The sequence below is a fragment of the Myxine glutinosa genome, chromosome 1 (assembly GCF_964187855.1).
Source record: "Myxine glutinosa chromosome 1, kmMyxGlut1.1, whole genome shotgun sequence".
Classification (NCBI taxonomy): Eukaryota; Metazoa; Chordata; class Myxini; order Myxiniformes; family Myxinidae; genus Myxine; species Myxine glutinosa.
In genome coordinates, this window is record NC_136261.1 from 40,906,200 (window position 1) to 40,926,254 (window position 20,055).

A 20,055-nucleotide genomic window follows, 5' to 3' on the forward strand; every position below is an offset into this window, starting at 1 on the left:
TTTCCTATTGTTTGTCGGTACAGGAAAGTTTAATGAGTAAATTAGTGAAAATGAAAGTTTTGTTTCCCATTGTTTGGTCGGTTCAGGTGAGTTGAATGAGTAAATTTGTGAAAATGAAAGTTTTGTTTCCCATTGTTTGGTCGGTTCAGGTAAGTGTAATGAGTAAATTTGTGAAAATGAATGTTTTGTTTCCTATTGTTTGGTCGGTCGGTATAGGTGAGTTTAGTGAGTACATTAGTGAAAATGAATTAAAATGCATGTTGTTGTTGTTGTATTAGTGAAAATGAAAGTATTGTTTCCTATTGTTTGTTCCATTCAGGTGAGTTTAATGAGTAAACTTGTGAAAATGAAAGTTTTAGTCCTCATTGTTTGGTCGGTTCAGGTGAGTTTAATGAGTAAATTAGAGAAAATGAAAGTTTTGTTTCCAAATTGTTTGGTCGGTTCAGGTGAATTTAATGAGTAAAGTAGTGAAAATGAATGTTTTGTTTCCTATTGTTTGGTCGGTCGGTATAGGTGAGTTTAATGAGTACATTAGTGAAAATGAAAGTATTGTTTCCTATTGTTTGTTCCATTCAGGTGAGTTTAATGAGTAAACTTGTGAAAATGAAAGTTTTAGTCCTCATTGTTTGGTCGGTTCAGGTGAGTTTAATGAGTAAATTAGAGAAAATGAAAGTTTTGTTTCCAAATTGTTTGGTCGGTTCAGGTGAATTAAATGAGTAAATTAGTGAAAATTAAAGTTTTGTTTTCTATTGTTTGGTCGGTTCAGGTCAGTTTAATGAGTAAATTAGAGAAAATGAAAGTTTTCTTTCCATCGTTTCCTTGGCTCAGGTAAGTTTACTGCGTAAATTAGTGAAAAAGAAAGTTGTGTTCTCATTGGTCGCTTGAGGTAAGTTTACTGAGTAAATATGTGAAAGTGAAAGTTATGTTTCCTATTGTTTCATCGTTTCAGGTGAGTTTAATGAGTAACTTGAAATGAAAGTGGAGATCTCGCGAGATCTTGGAGACGGCGGCAGGGATTTTCGAAGCTCCACACGGTCTCCACGTTTTTCGAAGTTAAGTCTGTTCACAATTGTATTTTGTCGAAACTGTATTTATCTTTCGGTGTGTGAAGTTATTGTGTGCAACTTTGGTTGTTTCTCGGTGTTTATCTTTCATAAATTGATCGTCTGTTTGCCGTGTCGCGAGCAAGGCCTTGTACAGTGTGCACTGTACAACCTTGAGGCTTTGTTTTTCTCTCAGTGGTCCGTCGTTTGTGATCCAATAACTTTCGTTCTCTGTATTCCCAGGCTTTTCACCCATAGCCTACTTCCTTGTGTAAATCTCAACTCAAAAAAAAAAAAAAAAAAAAAAAAAAAACATTTCCTTCTCTGTTCTCATTCGTTTATTCATTCTTATTCGTTCGTTCGTTCTTCGACCACGTGTTTCTCCCCCATTTCCCCAGATAGTTTTCACTCATTAACCTTCAATGTTTACACTTTCCCCTCAAGTTATGTATTCCGTCATATTTTATAACACCTTTTTCTTCTTCTTCTTTAAAAGGCTGCTTTCGACTTGCTCACCAAATCAATTCATCCCAAAAAAAATATCCATCTCCTATAGTGCCTTTGTTCTACATTCCCTAAACTCTCCTGCACTCCATCCTCCATCCAGCGTCCTTAAACGTATTTTTAACTCGAAGGTCACAAGAAACTCATTTTGCAATAAATGTTCGTTTCCCATAAATCGTACACTTTCAAAAATCCAATCTCACCCCTCCCCTCCAAATCTTCCCCATAACCCCTCCCCTCCAAATCTTACCCATCACCCCTCCCCTCCAAATCTTCCCCATCACCCATCCCTTTCAAATCTCCCCCCTTGCCCCCTCCCTCCTAAACTACTCCCTCACCCCTCCCCGCCAAGACGCCCCCTCGCCCCTCCCCTCCTAGACTCCTGCCTCACCCCTCCCCCCCAAATCTCCCCCATATCCCATCCCTTTCAAATCCCTCCCCTTGTCCCTTCCCTCCCAAACTCCCCCCTCACCCCTCCCCTTCAAATCTCCCCACCCTCATTGCTTCTCAATTTCCCCCCGCTCACTCCCCCTCCTCAAAGCGTCCTCCCCGCTTCTTCCCCCTTCAAACTCTCACCTCCATCTCCCCCAACCTTCTGCCTCGCTCTTCCCCCTCCTCAAATAACACCTCATTGTGGCTCACCCAATCACCATCAAACCTTTTGTCCGCCCCATCCTTCCCTTTCTCCGAGCTATTCTGAAATCTCTGACACACCTTCAACAGCTCTCCCTACCTCTTCCACCTCTTCCACATCTTACCCTACCCCTCCTCCCCCCTGTTCTGTATCTGATGCTCCCCCTTCCTCTTCATTAACGGTATGGACCTCAAACATCCGGGGCCTTCGTTCAAACTTAACTGATCTCTCCATACAGGTTGCTTCTGTCAAACCAGACGTGATCTGCTTAACAGAAACTTTCCTCCTTTATGATGTCTCTGATTCCATAGTATCTCTCCCGGGCTACTCCCTCCTCCGGTATGATAGACCTGAGCCTCGTCCTGGAGGCGGGGTTGCTATCTTTATCAAAAACTCTCTTCCTCACTCGCCCTGCACTGCACTCTCTCCACCTCACCCCCAGGAATACCTCTGGCTACGGCTTCCCCTTCGCTCCCACCTCTTGTTCATATGTGTGTTGTACCGTCCACCAAACAGTGATGACTCCATCTACATCTCGCTGTCTGATGATATGGACCAACTTCTATCTACTCATCCCAACTCTCTCTTCCTCATATGTGGTGATTTCAACTGTCATCATGCCAGTTGGCTGGGTGTGGGTACCTCTCTCACCAGCCATGGCTCCTCAGCAAAGGACTTCTGCGACTCACTGGGACTGACACAATCTGTCAATTTCCCGACCCGGATCTCAGTCAACGGAACATCTTCTCTTCTGGACTTGGTTATGACTAACTTCCCTGAAAATGTCTGCTGCTCTTCTTCTGCTCCGATCGGATCATCTGATCATGTCCTTGTTAAAGTGGACATCTCTCTGACCATCCTCAGGGAGCCTGCTCAGCGTCGACGAGTCTGGCATTTCACTCAGGCCAACTGGCACGGTCTTCAAGCAGCCATCAATCATCTGGACTGGTCTCCCATCTCTACCACCTCTGACATCAACTCATCCTGGGAATTCTTCCAAAGTAAATTGCTCTCTCTCATGCACAGATTTATCCCATCTCGTCTTCAGTTGTCATACCCTTCCTCCCGTCCATGGTACACGGAATCTTGTGGTGAGGCTGTTGCCCAGAAACAACTTGCCTTCGTCTCCTGGAAAGCAAATCCAACGGAAGGAAATCTCATTTCCTTTCACAAAGCCCGAAACAAGTGTGTGTCCACCCTCAGGAGAGCCAGGAAACAATATCTCTCCGTTCTCAAGACCGAACTCTCTTATCTGTCTCCCTCTTCCAAATCCTGGTGGCGTCTGGTCAAATCCGTTTCTGGTGTTTGTTCCCCCTCCATCCCCTCCCTTACCTCAAACGGCTATACAGCTGACTCCGCACGTGAAAAAGCTGAATGCCTCAACTCTGTGTTTGCCTCTAAATCTTGTGTCCCAAACCCATCCCTCTCTGTACCCACCATACCCAGTCGTACCCTGCTGCTCCTGGACTCCGTGTCCTTTCCTCCTGACAAGGTGGAAAAGTTTCTGTCAACCCTCGACTCTGATTCTGCAACTGGACCCGACGGCATCAGCCCACGGGTCCTAAAATCCTGCTCTGCTGCTCTATCTCACCCTCTCGCTGTTCTCTTCACCCTCTCTTTTGCTCAAGGTCAACTGCCATCTGCTTGGAAATCAGCCAACATCACCGCTTTGCACAAAAAAGGTGCAAAAACAGATCCTAGCAACTACAGACCAATCAGCCTTCTCCCAATTATCAGCAAAGTCATGGAATCCATCATTGCTTCTGATATGAAATCTTTCCTCTTCTCCAATGGCTTGATCTCTGATCATCAATTTGGTTTCAGACCAGGTCACTCTACTCTGGACATGCTGCTTCTGCTGTCTCAACAATGGATGGAGGTCCTCAATGCCAAACAGGAAATTAGAGCTGTCTCCCTCGACATATCACGTGCCTTCGACACGGTCTGGCACCCCGCTCTGCTCACCAAACTCTCCTCCTTTGGTATCCATGGAAATCTCCACGCATGGCTGGCGGACTTCCTCTCTAGTCGTCGTCAACGTGTGGCCCTGAATGGGTTTCTCTCATCTCCTCTTCCTGTTCAGGCTGGAGTTCCCCAAGGCAGTGTTCTGGGCCCCGTGCTTTTTCTGGTCTTCATCAATGATCTCTCTGACTCTCTCGAAAATCCTCTCTATCTCTTTGCTGATGACTCCACTCTCTGCCGCTCCATTCCTCTTCCCTCAGATCGGCAGTCTGCTGCCTCCTCACTCTCTGAAGACCTGGACAAAATCACAGACTGGTCAAACAAGTGGAACATGTCTTTCAATCCTGACAAATCTCACACTCTTACTATGTCTCTCCGAAAAGATCGACTGGACAACCCTCCCATCTACTTTCTCAACAATCCTCTCCAAGAAGTTCTGTCGCTCAAGATTTTGGGTCTCACTATCTGCCATGATCTTTCTTGGGAAAACCACATTTCCAAGCTGGCCTCCAAAGCCAGTCGCCGACTGGGCATCCTCCGTCGTGCGAAGTCCTTCCTCGGCACACCTGAGCTCCTCACCACATACAAGGCTTTCATCCGCAGCTCAATGGAATACTGTTCTCCCCTATGGGCCGGTGCTCCTGCCTCACACCTAGCTCGGCTTCACGCTGTTGAAACCAAAGCTTTCAGAATTATTGGAATCTCCCGCGATGAAGCTATCTCTGAGGGCCTTTCACTCACTCACCGCAGGCAGGTAGGTGGTCTTTCTGTCTTCTACCGACTCCTCTCCGGCCTTGCACCCCCAGCTCTCTCTGTGCTCTGTCCCCCAAATATTCCTACAGGTCGCACAAGATCTGCCAGCAACCCTCTGATGGTTAAACTGCCGAAATCTCGGCTCTCCGCTCACCTTCACTCTTTCATTCCTCTTTTCTCCCGCCTCTGGAACAAACTCCCTCACTCCCTTCAATCCCACTCCTCCCTCCAGGTCTTTAAAACAGCTGTTCACCACCATCTCTTATCTTCCCCCATCCAAAACCTTGATCTTTTCTACCCCCGCTAATTCACCCCAGATCCACCTTGTTTGAAATTCCAACTTCTTTCCTGGAAGTCCTGGCAGTGTCCATATGTTTTATACCTCTCCCACTGCCCCCTTCCCACGCCCCCCCCCCCCCAAAGCCCTCGCCCTCTCTCAGATCTCTCGATGTCTCCATGTCTCTCGGTCCCTGCTCTCAAATGTTGTGTTTGTGTCCTTCCCCCTCTCTCCCCATCTTGTCTACCGCTCCCTATGTTATATGTTTTATGTGTCGGTTTGTCTTTCTGTGTGATTAATGTTCGCTCTTTCACGAGCCTCGATATTGTATACAAAAAAAAAAAAAAAAAAAAAAAAAAAAAAAAAAAAAAAAAAAACTTTGTGAAAATGAATGTTTTATTTCCTATTGTTTGGTCGGTTCAGGTAAGTTTGATGAGTAAATTTGTGTAAATGAAAGTTTTGTTTCCTATTGTTTGGTCGGTTCAGGTAAGTTTAATGAGTAAATGAGTGAAAATGAAAGTTTTGTTTCCTATTGTTTGGTCGGTTCAGGTAAGTTTAATGAGTAAATGAGTGAAAATGAAAGTTCTGTTCCCTATTGTTTGGTCGGTTCAGGTACGTTTAATGAGTAAATTTGTGAAAATGAAAGTTTTTTCCCCCATTGTTTGGGCGGTTCAGTTAAGTGTATTGAGTAAATTTGTGAAAATGAAAGTTTTGTCTCCAATTGTATGGTCGGTTTAGGTGAGTTTCATGAATTCATTCGTGAAAATGAAAGTTGTGTTTACATTGGTCGGTTGAGGTAAGTTTACTCAGTAAATATGTGAAAATGAAAGTTTTGTTTCCTATTGTTTAGTCAGTTCAGGTAAGTTCACTGAGTAAATTCGTGAAATTGAAAGTTCTGTTCCCTATTGTTTGGTCGGTTCAGGTGAGTTTAATGAGTAAATTTGTGAAAATGAAAGTTTTTTCCCCCATTGTTTGGGTGGTTCAGTCAAGTGTAATGAGTACATTTGTGAAAATGAAAGTTTTGTTTCCTATTGTTTGGTCGGTCGGTATAGGTGAGTTTAATGAGTACATTAGTGAAAATGAAAGTTTTGTTTCCAAATTGTTTGGTCGGATCAGGTGAGTTTAATGAGTAAATTAGAGAAAATGAAAGTTTTGTTTCCCATTGTTTGGTCGGTTCAGGTAAGTGTAATGAGTAAATTTGTGAAAATGAATGTTTTGTTTCCTATTGTTTGGTCGGTCGATATAAGTGAGTTTAATGAGTACATTCGTGTAAATGAAAGTATTGTTTCCGATTGTTTGTTCCATTCAGGTGAGTTTAATGAGTAAACTTGTGAAAATGAAAGTTTTGTTTCCGATTGTTTGGTCAGTTCAAGTGAGTTTAATGAGTAAATTAGAGAAAACTAGGGCATGCCCGTACTATATATATATATCTAAAATTATATCCCCCCCCCCCCCTATTTACATGAAATGGTTTGGTCCATTCGCAAAGCCAAAGCGAACGGCTTGCGAGTACGGTGACAATCCCCCCCCCCCCCCTCTATTTACATGAAATGGTTTGGTCCAAAGCGAACGGCTTGCGAGTACGGTGACAATCCCCCCCCTCTATTTACATGAAATGGTTTGGTCCAAAGCGAACGGCTTGCGAGTACGGTGACAATCCCCCCCCTCTATTTACATGAAATGGTTTGGTCCAAAGCGAACGGCTTGGGGAGTTTGGTAAAGAAATCGCCATAGCGTGCACAAACGCGCAGGAAAGCGAAAGAATCGCAAATTAGTTTTAATTAGTTTTAAAACATAGTTTAACGCCAACATAGCGGCAACATAGTTTGCCAACGTGAAATAAATGAATACGCTCTCAAATGTGCCGTCCGAGGCAGAGTCTGTTCGGCACGTTCGGCACATGTGATAGCTCGCTGCTCTCTGATTGGTTGAATCGTTTTTTGGACATAGCTCGGTAACTACTTCTCCGATTAATATGAAACCTTGAAAAGGCACATCCTCAGGTCCCCAGCAATATACCTGGCAAGGTTAAAGTATATCGGACCCGTGGTTGTCAAGAAACAGCGGTCACAGACACACAGACATACACACAGACAAACACACACACAGAGATTACTGGAATTATAGATAGACTAGGGCGTGCCCGTACGTGGGTGCAAAAAAACATGCGTGCAAACAGCAACAACAAAAAAAAACTTTGAAACCACGTGGCAGTAACGACAACAGAACCCCCCCCCCCTCTATTTACATGAAATGGTTTGGTCCATTCGCAAAGCCAAAGCAAACGGCGAACGGCTAAATCGCCATAGCTCGGTAACTACTTCTCCGATTAATATGAAACCTTGAAAAGGCACATCCTCAGGTCCCCAGCAATATACCTGGCAAGTTTCAAGTATATCGGACCCGTGGTTGTCGAGAAACAGCGGTCACAGACAAACACACAGACACACACACAGACACACACACACACAGAGATTACTGGAATTATAGATAGATGAAAGTTTTGTTTCCCATTGTTTGGTCGGTTCAGGTAAGTGTAATGAGTAAATTTGTGAAAATGAATGTTTTGTTTCCTATTGTTTGGTCGGTCGATATAAGTGAGTTTAATGAGTACATTCGTGTAAATGAAAGTATTGTTTCCGATTGTTTGTTCCATTCAGGTGAGTTTAATGAGTAAACTTGTGAAAATGAAAGTTTTGTTTCCGATTGTTTGGTCAGTTCAAGTGAGTTTAATGAGTAAATTAGAGAAAATGAAAGTTTTGTTTCCAAATTGTTTGGTCGGTTCAGGTGAATTTAATGAGTAAATTAGTGAAAACGAAAGTTTTGTTTCCGATTGTTTGGTCAGTTCAGGTGAGTTTAATGAGTAAATTAGTGAAAATGAAAGTTTTGTTTCCGATTGTTTGGTCGGATCAGGTGAGTTTAATGAGTTATTTAGTAAAAATGAAAGTTTTGTTTTCTATTGTTTGGTCGGTTCATGTGAGTTTAATGAGTAAATTTGTGAAAATTTAAGTTTTGTTAACCATTGTTTGGTCGGTTAACGTAAATTTAATGAGTCAAGTAGTGAAAATGAACGTTTTTGTCCTCATTGTTTGGTCGGTTCAGGTGAGTTTAATGAGTAAATTTGTGAAAATGAAAGTTTTTTTCCCCATTGTTTGGGTGGTTCAGTCAAGTGTAATGAGTAAATTTGTGAAAATGAAAGTTTTGTTTCCTATTGTTTGGTCGGTCGGTATAGGTGAGTTTAATGAGTACATTAGTGAAAATGAAAGTTTTGTTTCCAAATTGTTTGGTCGGATCAGGTGAGTTTAATGAGTAAATTTGTGAAAATGAAAGTTTTGTTTCCTATTGTTTGGTCGGTTCAGGTAAGTTTGATGAGTAAATTTGTGTAAAAGAAAGTTTTGTTTCCTATTGTTTGGTCGGTTCAGGTAAATTTAATGAGTAAATGAGTGAAAATGAAAGTTCTGTTCCCTATTATTTGGTCGGTTCAAGTGCGTTTAATGAGTAAATTAGAGAAAATGAAAGTTTTGTTTCTGATTGTTTGGTCGGTTCATGTGAGTTCAATGAGTAAAGTTGTGAAAATTAAAGTTTTGTTAACCATTGTTTGGAGGGTTAACGTAAATTTAATGAGTCAAGTAGTGAAAATGAACGTTTTTGTCCTCATTGTTTGGTCGGTTCAGGTGAGTTTAATGAGTAAATTCGTGAAAATGAAAGTTTTGTTTCTGATTGTTTGGTCGGATCAGGTGAGTTTAATGAGTAAATTAGTGAAAATGTAAGTTTTGTTTCCTATTGTTTGTCGGTACAGGAAAGTTTAATGAGTAAATTAGTGAAAATGAAAGTTTTGTTTCCCATTGTTTGGTCGGTTCAGGTGAGTTGAATGAGTAAATTTGTGAAAATGAAAGTTTTGTTTCCCATTGTTTGGTCGGTTCAGGTAAGTGTAATGAGTAAATTTGTGAAAATGAATGTTTTGTTTCCTATTGTTTGGTCGGTCGGTATAGGTGAGTTTAGTGAGTACATTTGTGAAAATGAATTAAAATGCATGTTGTTGTTGTTGTATTAGTGAAAATGAAAGTATTGTTTCCTATTGTTTGTTCCATTCAGGTGAGTTTAATGAGTAAACTTGTGAAAATGAAAGTTTTAGTCCTCATTGTTTGGTCGGTTCAGGTGAGTTTAATGAGTAAATTAGAGAAAATGAAAGTTTTGTTTCCAAATTGTTTGGTCGGTTCAGGTGAATTTAATGAGTAAAGTAGTGAAAATGAATGTTTTGTTTCCTATTGTTTGGTCGGTCGGTATAGGTGAGTTTAATGAGTACATTAGTGAAAATGAAAGTATTGTTTCCTATTGTTTGTTCCATTCAGGTGAGTTTAATGAGTAAACTTGTGAAAATGAAAGTTTTAGTCCTCATTGTTTGGTCGGTTCAGGTGAGTTTAATGAGTAAATTAGAGAAAATGAAAGTTTTGTTTCCCAATTGTTTGGTCAGTTCAGGTGAATTTAATGAGTAAATTAGTGAAAATGAAAGTTTTGTTTCCGATTGTTTGGTCGGATCAGGTGAGTTTAATGAGTAAATAAGTAAAAATGAAAGTTTTGTTTTCTATTGTTTGGTCGGTTCATGTGAGTTTAATGAGTAAATTTGTGAAAATTAAAGTTTTGTTAACCATTGTTTGGTCGGTTAACGTAAATTTTATGATTCAAGTAGTGAAAATGAACGTTTTTGTCCTCATTGTTTGGTCGGTTCAGGTGAGTTTAATGAGTAAATTAGTGAAAATGAAAGTTTTGTTTCCGATTGTTTGGTCGGATCAGCTGAGTTTAATGAGTAAATTAGTAAAAATGAAAGTTTTGTTTCCCATTGTTTGGTCGGTTCAGGTGAGTTTAATGAGTAAATTTGTGAAAATGAATGTTTTGTTTCCTATTGTTTGGTCGGTCGGTATAGGTGAGTTTAATGAGTACATTAGTGAAAATGAAAGTATTGTTTCCTATTGTTTGTTCCGTTCAGGTGAGTTTAATGAGTAAACTTGTGAAAATGAAAGTTTTGTTTCCGATTGTTTGGTCAGTTCAGGTGAGTTTAATGAGTAAATTAGAGAAAATGAAAGTTTTGTTTCCAAATTGTTTGGTCGGTTCAGGAGAATTTAATGAGTAAATTTGTGAAAATGAAAGTTTTGTTTCCTATTGTTTGGTCGGTTCAGGTAAGTTTAATGAGTAAATGAGTGAAAATGAAAGTTCTGTTCCCTATTGTTTGGTCGGTTCAGGTACGTTTAATGAGTAAATTTGTGAAAATGAAAGTTTTTTCCCCCATTGTTTGGGCGGTTCAGTTAAGTGTAATGAGTAAATTTGTGAAAATGAAAGTTTTGCTTCCCATTGTTTGGTCGGTTCAGGTAAGTGTATTGAGTAAATTTGTGAAAATGAAAGTTTTGTATCCAATTGTATGGTCGGTTTAGGTGAGTTTCATGAATTCATTCGTGAAAATGAAAGTTGTGTGTACATTGGTCGGTTGAGGTAAGTTTACTGAGTAAATATGTGAAAATGAAAGTTTTGTTTCCTATTGTTTAGTCAGTTCAGGTAAGTTCACTGAGTAAATTCGTGAAATTGAAAGTTTTGTTTCCTATTGGTTGGTCGGTTAAGGTAAGTTTAATGAGTAAATTATTGAAATGAAAGTTTTTTCCCGATTGGTCAGTTCAGGTAAGTTTAATGAGTAAATTATTGAAAAGAACGTTTTTCCCTAAAGTTTTGATGGTTCAGGTAATTTTAATGAGTAAATTTATGAAAATGAAAGTTTTGTTTCCCAATTGTTTGGTCAGTTCAGGTGAATTTAATGAGTAAATTTGTGAAAATGAAAGTTTTGTTTCTGATTGTTTGGTCGGATCAGGTGGGTTTAATGAGTAAATTAGTAAAAATGAAAGTTTTGTTGTCTTTTGTTTGGTCGGTTCAGGTGAATTTAATGAGTAAATTTGTGAAAATGAAAGTTTTGTTAAGCATTGTTTGGTCGGTTCAGGTAGATTTAATGAGTAAAGTAGTGAAAATGAAAGTTTTAGTCCTCATTGTTTGGTCGGTTCAGGTGAGTTTAATGAGTAAAGCAGTGAAAATGAAAGTTTTAGTCCTCATTGTTTGGTCGGTTCAGGTGAGTTTAATGAGTAAATTAGAGAAAATGAAAGTTTTGCTTCCCAATTGTTTGGTCGGTTCAGGTGAATTAAATGAGTAAATTAGTGAAAATTAAAGTTTTGTTTTCTATTGTTTGGTCGGTTCAGGTCAGTTTAATGAGTAAATTAGAGAAAATGAAAGTTTTCTTTCCATCGTTTCCTTGGCTCAGGTAAGTTTACTGCGTAAATTAGTGAAAAAGAAAGTTGTGTTCTCATTGGTCGCTTGAGGTAAGTTTACTGAGTAAATATGTGAAAGTGAAAGTTATGTTTCCTATTGTTTCATCGTTTCAGGTGAGTTTAATGAGTAACTTTGTGAAAATGAATGTTTTATTTCCTATTGTTTGGTCGGTTCAGGTAAGTTTGATGAGTAAATTTGTGTAAATGAAAGTTTTGTTTCCTATTGTTTGGTCGGTTCAGGTAAGTTTAATGAGTAAATGAGTGAAAATGAAAGTTTTGTTTCCTATTGTTTGGTCGGTTCAGGTAAGTTTAATGAGTAAATGAGTGAAAATGAAAGTTCTGTTCCCTATTGTTTGGTCGGTTCAGGTACGTTTAATGAGTAAATTTGTGAAAATGAAAGTTTTTTCCCCCATTGTTTGGGCGGTTCAGTTAAGTGTATTGAGTAAATTTGTGAAAATGAAAGTTTTGTCTCCAATTGTATGGTCGGTTTAGGTGAGTTTCATGAATTCATTCGTGAAAATGAAAGTTGTGTTTACATTGGTCGGTTGAGGTAAGTTTACTCAGTAAATATGTGAAAATGAAAGTTTTGTTTCCTATTGTTTAGTCAGTTCAGGTAAGTTCACTGAGTAAATTCGTGAAATTGAAAGTTCTGTTCCCTATTGTTTGGTCGGTTCAGGTGAGTTTAATGAGTAAATTTGTGAAAATGAAAGTTTTTTCCCCCATTGTTTGGGTGGTTCAGTCAAGTGTAATGAGTACATTTGTGAAAATGAAAGTTTTGTTTCCTATTGTTTGGTCGGTCGGTATAGGTGAGTTTAATGAGTACATTAGTGAAAATGAAAGTTTTGTTTCCAAATTGTTTGGTCGGATCAGGTGAGTTTAATGAGTAAATTAGAGAAAATGAAAGTTTTGTTTCCCATTGTTTGGTCGGTTCAGGTAAGTGTAATGAGTAAATTTGTGAAAATGAATGTTTTGTTTCCTATTGTTTGGTCGGTCGATATAAGTGAGTTTAATGAGTACATTCGTGTAAATGAAAGTATTGTTTCCGATTGTTTGTTCCATTCAGGTGAGTTTAATGAGTAAACTTGTGAAAATGAAAGTTTTGTTTCCGATTGTTTGGTCAGTTCAAGTGAGTTTAATGAGTAAATTAGAGAAAACTAGGGCATGCCCGTACTATATATATATCTAAAATTATATCCCCCCCCCCCCTATTTACATGAAATGGTTTGGTCCATTCGCAAAGCCAAAGCGAACGGCTTGCGAGTACGGTGACAATCCCCCCCCCCCCCTCTATTTACATGAAATGGTTTGGTCCAAAGCGAACGGCTTGCGAGTACGGTGACAACCCCCCCCCTCTATTTACATGAAATGGTTTGGTCCAAAGCGAACGGCTTGCGAGTACGGTGACAATCCCCCCCCTCTATTTACATGAAATGGTTTGGTCCAAAGCGAACGGCTTGGGGAGTTTGGTAAAGAAATCGCCATGGCGTGCACAAACGCGCAGGAAAGCGAAAGAATCGCAAATTAGTTTTAATTAGTTTTAAAACATAGTTTAACGCCAACATAGCGGCAACATAGTTTGCCAACGTGAAATAAATGAATACGCTCTCAAATGTGCCGTCCGAGGCAGAGTCTGTTCGGCACGTTCGGCACATGTGATAGCTCGCTGCTCTCTGATTGGTTGAATCGTTTTTTGGACATAGCTCGGTAACTACTTCTCCGATTAATATGAAACCTTGAAAAGGCACATCCTCAGGTCCCCAGCAATATACCTGGCAAGGTTAAAGTATATCGGACCCGTGGTTGTCAAGAAACAGCGGTCACAGACACACAGACATACACACAGACAAACACACACACAGAGATTACTGGAATTATAGATAGACTAGGGCGTGCCCGTACGTGGGTGCAAAAAAACATGCGTGCAAACAACAACAACAAAAAAAAACTTTGAAACCACGTGGCAGTAACGACAACAGAACCCCCCCCCCCCCCTCTATTTACATGAAATGGTTTGGTCCATTCGCAAAGCCAAAGCGAACGGCGAACGGCTAAATCGCCATAGCTCGGTAACTACTTCTCCGATTAATATGAAACCTTGAAAAGGCACATCCTCAGGTCCCCAGCAATATACCTGGCAAGTTTCAAGTATATCGGACCCGTGGTTGTCGAGAAACAGCGGTCACAGACAAACACACAGACACACACACAGACACACACACACACAGAGATTACTGGAATTATAGATAGATGAAAGTTTTGTTTCCCATTGTTTGGTCGGTTCAGGTAAGTGTAATGAGTAAATTTGTGAAAATGAATGTTTTGTTTCCTATTGTTTGGTCGGTCGATATAAGTGAGTTTAATGAGTACATTCGTGTAAATGAAAGTATTGTTTCCGATTGTTTGTTCCATTCAGGTGAGTTTAATGAGTAAACTTGTGAAAATGAAAGTTTTGTTTCCGATTGTTTGGTCAGTTCAAGTGAGTTTAATGAGTAAATTAGAGAAAATGAAAGTTTTGTTTCCAAATTGTTTGGTCGGTTCAGGTGAATTTAATGAGTAAATTAGTGAAAACGAAAGTTTTGTTTCCGATTGTTTGGTCAGTTCAGGTGAGTTTAATGAGTAAATTAGTGAAAATGAAAGTTTTGTTTCCGATTGTTTGGTCGGATCAGGTGAGTTTAATGAGTTATTTAGTAAAAATGAAAGTTTTGTTTTCTATTTTTTGGTCGGTTCATGTGAGTTTAATGAGTAAATTTGTGAAAATTTAAGTTTTGTTAACCATTGTTTGGTCGGTTAACGTAAATTTAATGAGTCAAGTAGTGAAAATGAACGTTTTTGTCCTCATAGTTTGGTCGGTTCAGGTGAGTTTAATGAGTAAATTTGTGAAAATGAAAGTTTTTTTCCCCATTGTTTGGGTGGTTCAGTCAAGTGTAATGAGTAAATTTGTGAAAATGAAAGTTTTGTTTCCTATTGTTTGGTCGGTCGGTATAGGTGAGTTTAATGAGTACATTAGTGAAAATGAAAGTTTTGTTTCCAAATTGTTTGGTCGGATCAGGTGAGTTTAATGAGTAAATTTGTGAAAATGAAAGTTTTGTTTCCTATTGTTTGGTCGGTTCAGGTAAGTTTGATGAGTAAATTTGTGTAAAAGAAAGTTTTGTTTCCTATTGTTTGGTCGGTTCAGGTAAATTTAATGAGTAAATGAGTGAAAATGAAAGTTCTGTTCCCTATTATTTGGTCGGTTCAAGTGCGTTTAATGAGTAAATTAGAGAAAATGAAAGTTTTGTTTCTGATTGTTTGGTCGGTTCATGTGAGTTCAATGAGTAAAGTTGTGAAAATTAAAGTTTTGTTAACCATTGTTTGGAGGGTTAACGTAAATTTAATGAGTCAAGTAGTGAAAATGAACGTTTTTGTCCTCATTGTTTGGTCGGTTCAGGTGAGTTTAATGAGTAAATTCGTGAAAATGAAAGTTTTGTTTCCGATTGTTTGGTCGGATCAGGTGAGTTTAATGAGTAAATTAGTAAAAATGAAAGTTTTGTTTCCCATTGTTTGGTCGGTTCGGGTGAGTTTAATGAGTAAATTAGTGAAAATGTAAGTTTTGTTTCCTATTGTTTGTCGGTACAGGAAAGTTTAATGAGTAAATTAGTGAAAATGAAAGTTTTGTTTCCCATTGTTTGGTCGGTTCAGGTGAGTTGAATGAGTAAATTTGTGAAAATGAAAGTTTTGTTTCCCATTGTTTGGTCGGTTCAGGTAAGTGTAATGAGTAAATTTGTGAAAATGAATGTTTTGTTTCCTATTGTTTGGTCGGTCGGTATAGGTGAGTTTAGTGAGTACATTAGTGAAAATGAATTAAAATGCATGTTGTTGTTGTTGTATTAGTGAAAATGAAAGTATTGTTTCCTATTGTTTGTTCCATTCAGGTGAGTTTAATGAGTAAACTTGTGAAAATGAAAGTTTTAGTCCTCATTGTTTGGTCGGTTCAGGTGAGTTTAATGAGTAAATTAGAGAAAATGAAAGTTTTGTTTCCAAATTGTTTGGTCGGTTCAGGTGAATTTAATGAGTAAAGTAGTGAAAATGAATGTTTTGTTTCCTATTGTTTGGTCGGTCGGTATAGGTGAGTTTAATGAGTACATTAGTGAAAATGAAAGTATTGTTTCCTATTGTTTGTTCCATTCAGGTGAGTTTAATGAGTAAACTTGTGAAAATGAAAGTTTTAGTCCTCATTGTTTGGTCGGTTCAGGTGAGTTTAATGAGTAAATTAGAGAAAATGAAAGTTTTGTTTCCAAATTGTTTGGTCGGTTCAGGTGAATTAAATGAGTAAATTAGTGAAAATTAAAGTTTTGTTTTCTATTGTTTGGTCGGTTCAGGTCAGTTTAATGAGTAAATTAGAGAAAATGAAAGTTTTCTTTCCATCGTTTCCTTGGCTCAGGTAAGTTTACTGCGTAAATTAGTGAAAAAGAAAGTTGTGTTCTCATTGGTCGCTTGAGGTAAGTTTACTGAGTAAATATGTGAAAGTGAAAGTTATGTTTCCTATTGTTTCATCGTTTCAGGTGAGTTTAATGAGTAACTTGAAATGAAAGTGGAGATCTCGCGAGATCTTGGAGACGGCGGCAGGGATTTTCGAAGCTCCACACGGTCTCCACGTTTTTCGAAGTTAAGTCTGTTCACAATTGTATTTTGTCGAAACTGTATTTATCTTTCGGTGTGTGAAGTTATTGTGTGCAACTTTGGTTGTTTCTCGGTGTTTATCTTTCATAAATTGATCGTCTGTTTGCCGTGTCGCGAGCAAGGCCTTGTACAGTGTGCACTGTACAACCTTGAGGCTTTGTTTTTCTCTCAGTGGTCCGTCGTTTGTGATCCAATAACTTTCGTTCTCTGTATTCCCAGGCTTTTCACCCATAGCCTACTTCCTTGTGTAAATCTCAACTCAAAAAAAAAAAAAAAAAAAAAAAAAAAACATTTCCTTCTCTGTTCTCATTCGTTTATTCATTCTTATTCGTTCGTTCGTTCTTCGACCACGTGTTTCTCCCCCATTTCCCCAGATAGTTTTCACTCATTAACCTTCAATGTTTACACTTTCCCCTCAAGTTATGTATTCCGTCATATTTTATAACACCTTTTTCTTCTTCTTCTTTAAAAGGCTGCTTTCGACTTGCTCACCAAATCAATTCATCCCAAAAAAAATATCCATCTCCTATAGTGCCTTTGTTCTACATTCCCTAAACTCTCCTGCACTCCATCCTCCATCCAGCGTCCTTAAACGTATTTTTAACTCGAAGGTCACAAGAAACTCATTTTGCAATAAATGTTCGTTTCCCATAAATCGTACACTTTCAAAAATCCAATCTCACCCCTCCCCTCCAAATCTTCCCCATAACCCCTCCCCTCCAAATCTTACCCATCACCCCTCCCCTCCAAATCTTCCCCATCACCCATCCCTTTCAAATCTCCCCCCTTGCCCCCTCCCTCCTAAACTACTCCCTCACCCCTCCCCGCCAAGACGCCCCCTCGCCCCTCCCCTCCTAGACTCCTGCCTCACCCCTCCCCCCCAAATCTCCCCCATATCCCATCCCTTTCAAATCCCTCCCCTTGTCCCTTCCCTCCCAAACTCCCCCCTCACCCCTCCCCTTCAAATCTCCCCACCCTCATTGCTTCTCAATTTCCCCCCGCTCACTCCCCCTCCTCAAAGCGTCCTCCCCGCTTCTTCCCCCTTCAAACTCTCACCTCCATCTCCCCCAACCTTCTGCCTCGCTCTTCCCCCTCCTCAAATAACACCTCATTGTGGCTCACCCAATCACCATCAAACCTTTTGTCCGCCCCATCCTTCCCTTTCTCCGAGCTATTCTGAAATCTCTGACACACCTTCAACAGCTCTCCCTACCTCTTCCACCTCTTCCACATCTTACCCTACCCCTCCTCCCCCCTGTTCTGTATCTGATGCTCCCCCTTCCTCTTCATTAACGGTATGGACCTCAAACATCCGGGGCCTTCGTTCAAACTTAACTGATCTCTCCATACAGGTTGCTTCTGTCAAACCAGACGTGATCTGCTTAACAGAAACTTTCCTCCTTTATGATGTCTCTGATTCCATAGTATCTCTCCCGGGCTACTCCCTCCTCCGGTATGATAGACCTGAGCCTCGTCCTGGAGGCGGGGTTGCTATCTTTATCAAAAACTCTCTTCCTCACTCGCCCTGCACTGCACTCTCTCCACCTCACCCCCAGGAATACCTCTGGCTACGGCTTCCCCTTCGCTCCCACCTCTTGTTCATATGTGTGTTGTACCGTCCACCAAACAGTGATGACTCCATCTACATCTCGCTGTCTGATGATATGGACCAACTTCTATCTACTCATCCCAACTCTCTCTTCCTCATATGTGGTGATTTCAACTGTCATCATGCCAGTTGGCTGGGTGTGGGTACCTCTCTCACCAGCCATGGCTCCTCAGCAAAGGACTTCTGCGACTCACTGGGACTGACACAATCTGTCAATTTCCCGACCCGGATCTCAGTCAACGGAACATCTTCTCTTCTGGACTTGGTTATGACTAACTTCCCTGAAAATGTCTGCTGCTCTTCTTCTGCTCCGATCGGATCATCTGATCATGTCCTTGTTAAAGTGGACATCTCTCTGACCATCCTCAGGGAGCCTGCTCAGCGTCGACGAGTCTGGCATTTCACTCAGGCCAACTGGCACGGTCTTCAAGCAGCCATCAATCATCTGGACTGGTCTCCCATCTCTACCACCTCTGACATCAACTCATCCTGGGAATTCTTCCAAAGTAAATTGCTCTCTCTCATGCACAGATTTATCCCATCTCGTCTTCAGTTGTCATACCCTTCCTCCCGTCCATGGTACACGGAATCTTGTGGTGAGGCTGTTGCCCAGAAACAACTTGCCTTCGTCTCCTGGAAAGCAAATCCAACGGAAGGAAATCTCATTTCCTTTCACAAAGCCCGAAACAAGTGTGTGTCCACCCTCAGGAGAGCCAGGAAACAATATCTCTCCGTTCTCAAGACCGAACTCTCTTATCTGTCTCCCTCTTCCAAATCCTGGTGGCGTCTGGTCAAATCCGTTTCTGGTGTTTGTTCCCCCTCCATCCCCTCCCTTACCTCAAACGGCTATACAGCTGACTCCGCACGTGAAAAAGCTGAATGCCTCAACTCTGTGTTTGCCTCTAAATCTTGTGTCCCAAACCCATCCCTCTCTGTACCCACCATACCCAGTCGTACCCTGCTGCTCCTGGACTCCGTGTCCTTTCCTCCTGACAAGGTGGAAAAGTTTCTGTCAACCCTCGACTCTGATTCTGCAACTGGACCCGACGGCATCAGCCCACGGGTCCTAAAATCCTGCTCTGCTGCTCTATCTCACCCTCTCGCTGTTCTCTTCACCCTCTCTTTTGCTCAAGGTCAACTGCCATCTGCTTGGAAATCAGCCAACATCACCGCTTTGCACAAAAAAGGTGCAAAAACAGATCCTAGCAACTACAGACCAATCAGCCTTCTCCCAATTATCAGCAAAGTCATGGAATCCATCATTGCTTCTGATATGAAATCTTTCCTCTTCTCCAATGGCTTGATCTCTGATCATCAATTTGGTTTCAGACCAGGTCACTCTACTCTGGACATGCTGCTTCTGCTGTCTCAACAATGGATGGAGGTCCTCAATGCCAAACAGGAAATTAGAGCTGTCTCCCTCGACATATCACGTGCCTTCGACACGGTCTGGCACCCCGCTCTGCTCACCAAACTCTCCTCCTTTGGTATCCATGGAAATCTCCACGCATGGCTGGCGGACTTCCTCTCTAGTCGTCGTCAACGTGTGGCCCTGAATGGGTTTCTCTCATCTCCTCTTCCTGTTCAGGCTGGAGTTCCCCAAGGCAGTGTTCTGGGCCCCGTGCTTTTTCTGGTCTTCATCAATGATCTCTCTGACTCTCTCGAAAATCCTCTCTATCTCTTTGCTGATGACTCCACTCTCTGCCGCTCCATTCCTCTTCCCTCAGATCGGCAGTCTGCTGCCTCCTCACTCTCTGAAGACCTGGACAAAATCACAGACTGGTCAAACAAGTGGAACATGTCTTTCAATCCTGACAAATCTCACACTCTTACTATGTCTCTCCGAAAAGATCGACTGGACAACCCTCCCATCTACTTTCTCAACAATCCTCTCCAAGAAGTTCTGTCGCTCAAGATTTTGGGTCTCACTATCTGCCATGATCTTTCTTGGGAAAACCACATTTCCAAGCTGGCCTCCAAAGCCAGTCGCCGACTGGGCATCCTCCGTCGTGCGAAGTCCTTCCTCGGCACACCTGAGCTCCTCACCACATACAAGGCTTTCATCCGCAGCTCAATGGAATACTGTTCTCCCCTATGGGCCGGTGCTCCTGCCTCACACCTAGCTCGGCTTCACGCTGTTGAAACCAAAGCTTTCAGAATTATTGGAATCTCCCGCGATGAAGCTATCTCTGAGGGCCTTTCACTCACTCACCGCAGGCAGGTAGGTGGTCTTTCTGTCTTCTACCGACTCCTCTCCGGCCTTGCACCCCCAGCTCTCTCTGTGCTCTGTCCCCCAAATATTCCTACAG